This window comes from Nannobrachium achirus (assembly GCF_963921795.1).
Source record: "Nannobrachium achirus genome assembly, chromosome: 20".
Lineage (NCBI taxonomy): Eukaryota > Metazoa > Chordata > Actinopteri > Myctophiformes > Myctophidae > Nannobrachium > Nannobrachium achirus.
The window spans coordinates 43,413,109-43,415,983 of record NC_137827.1 but is presented as its reverse complement, the minus strand read 5'-3'; the positions used below and the strand labels follow the sequence as shown (position 1 = coordinate 43,415,983).

General features: G+C 37.5%; 1 long non-coding RNA gene across 1 annotated transcript; it reads right to left on the bottom strand.

Annotated features, from left to right (window-relative positions):
* Positions 1-782: 782 nt before the first annotated feature.
* LOC308305263 lies at positions 783-2,602 on the bottom strand. Its single transcript, XR_013963099.1, has 4 exons — positions 2,543-2,602; positions 2,275-2,352; positions 1,457-1,533; positions 783-922 (listed from the first exon to the last, which is right to left on the bottom strand). It is a non-coding gene; the product is annotated as an uncharacterized lncRNA (long non-coding RNA).
* Positions 2,603-2,875: the final 273 nt, after the last annotated feature.

Sequence of the window (2,875 nt, the reverse complement as noted above, 5' to 3'; positions counted from 1 at the left end):
GGGCAGCCCCTGTGACATTTTGTATTCATTATATTATTTATTATTGCTGTGTTCGCGCCGACTCAATCTGGATAGAATCGTGTAGTGTGCGATTATCCTGTAGTGTGTAACGCTACCCGATTTCAACTTCAAGTAACCGTTACGTCATGTGTATTTGTTTAATTTTACTGGACTGTTGGATTTGATTCAAAATTTTGATTTGTCTTTTGGTATTCATTTTTAATTTAATTAGTATTTTATGTTGTACGTGTGTATTGTATTTGCTTTGTTCATGAGTCCAGGAAGGCTATATGCTCATTCATGTCTCTCAAATGGAGATTATTTAATAAACACAAACTTAAACTTAGTTCCTCACAGCTCACCACTTTTATTATGTCTCCTGTTCACCTGTCACAAAGATGATGGTGTAAACAGAGACCAACATGGACAGGACGTCACTCTCTGTTCTAAAGTAAAACACAACATGAACTGACTTGATAAAGCATAGCTTATTGGAAAATAAACAATGCATTGTATGATCTTAATTAATGATAAGAGATAAAGGTAGTGCTTTAGATTTCAATCAACATTATCTAAAGTCTAAAGTTGAGTACCTTGACAGAATAGGACAGCATTTCATTTATTGACGGTTGAGACTCGGCCGCAGAGTGAGTGACATTGCGTTCAACTTAAAAGAGACATCGACACACCACATGAATTAAATGATTTTTAATGATTAAACAGATGAAGACATGAATGCAGTAGTATTTAATTAAGAATACATTTGAACACTTTGGCACAGCGGGCCCCTTCCCAGGAGAAGAATCAGATCAGATCCTGCCTGCTGAAGGCAGGAGCTCTTCAGGAGCCCCCCGTAGATAGACAGGGCCAACCTGGTGGTGCTGCTGCTTGGGCGGTGTTGGGGAAGTGCATGGTGGCTGACCTGGACAGAGAGCATGGATCGTTATTATTTCACAATAATCGTACCGTGGAGATTTCAATTTATCATGAAATTATCCGTCATGCCCTGAAATCAATTCTCAGTTCATTTGCCGAGCTGCATATTTGCTACCACTTAAAGCCTCTATAATTGGTAAAACCGACCTGTTAAGAACGTACTGTACTTGATACAATCTTGTTTTCACTCTACCAAATCTCTTTGTCAAAAAATAGCCGATCTACAAGCTCACAACGTGTAACGTTGCGAAAAGTTTTGAGCTTTTAGATCTGCAATATTTTGGCAAATGTTCCGCCCCAGGATAAAAGACGTTGGGGATATTTCGATTATCGTAATAATTTCATAAATCTTTTTTTTTTCCCACAATATTCATGAAACAACATTTTCATATCAAGGAAGAAGGAGGAGTCCTTTTAAAGGGACTCTGTCCAATCAGCTTAGCTGGTCTGATTGGAGCAGGACCAATGAGGTTATGGATGTAATGAAGGACAGTTTGCTCAGTCGCTCCGTTGAACTTACATAGAAACTTCCATTTGTTTAGTTCCGCTAGCAATGCTTCGGCGGCTTCACCTTGCAACAGGGGTCCTTGTTGCCTTCTAAAATGAGTGAGAGGAGATAGTGGGAAAGGACATCATAGTGGGTAAGAAGATAAAGAAGATTGTGAAATATTAAGAGCGAGAAAGGAAAAATATAAAATGTGTGAGCAAATATATCTGAGCATTTAAAAGTTGCATTAGATATCATTAATTGAATTGAGTTATACAGTAACATGCACACATGCACGCACGCACACATGCACAAGTTCGAACTCTGGAGAAATCTACTTCATAATTAATAGCAAAAATACCGGTGTCTAAACGTCAAATAATGGCCGATATATATCGCTCAAACAGATATTTATTTTGGGCCATAATGCAGTGATTTTAATGCAGGGATTTTCTAAACCTTGTAATTTCAAGGATATCCAGCTTGATGTGCATTTAGCTACGGACCCACATTTGTTTTTTATATGTTTTTATATGTTTTTTTTTCTTCTTTCTTTTAAATCTCTGGAACCCTAATCTACAAATCAGCAGTGTTTGACAAAAACATATCTTAAGAGTCCATTTTGGTTCCATTTGTACACTCTCAGAGTTACAGACACAGGGGTCAATTTGGTTCCATTTGTACTCTCTCAGAGTTACAGACCTGTAAGGGTCCATTTGGTTCCATGTGTACTCTCTCAGAGTTAGAGACACACGGTCCACTTGGCTCCATGCTATTTGGTGGTAATTAACCCCAGTGCATAATTGAGCTGACGACATGGCAGAGAGGTCAGAGGTGATTCTTCTACTTACTTTCGTTTGTGATGCTTACGCCGCCAGTAGTGCCACCACAGACAGAGCCATGAGTGACACTTCCACCACCGACATTACCTGTTTAAAATGACCAAAATATAGTTACTCACTTTGTTTTTCTAAAAGATATAATACCATAGAGGTTATTTTATGTTTTGTTTTTCTACTTAAAATCGTTTTGAGAACTTCTGTAAACTAGGATTGTTACTGAAAACACTAGATAATCCACAATGTAAAAACAAAAATCCTTTGAGAAAAATGTAATTACCACTGACACTGCCACCAATGATATTGGCACCACCGACACTGCCACCGCAGTTGTCTATTTCTGGATGAAAGATATGGAGGTAACAGTGTTGGTGTTAGGGATGAAGGAGATAGAGAATTAGATGGTTGAGTGAGAATAATTGTGCATTATCAATTACAATTTCTATACCATATCACATACAATCATCTTGAGGGTGAGTAGAACTTTACTTACTGAATCCACCTTGATTGCTCATTGTTTCTGCAAAAATACAGAAAATGTATGAGAAAATAAGGCTTCTTAATCAATTCCCTGCATTTGTAAAGTGCATAAAATTATTATTTTATTATTCTT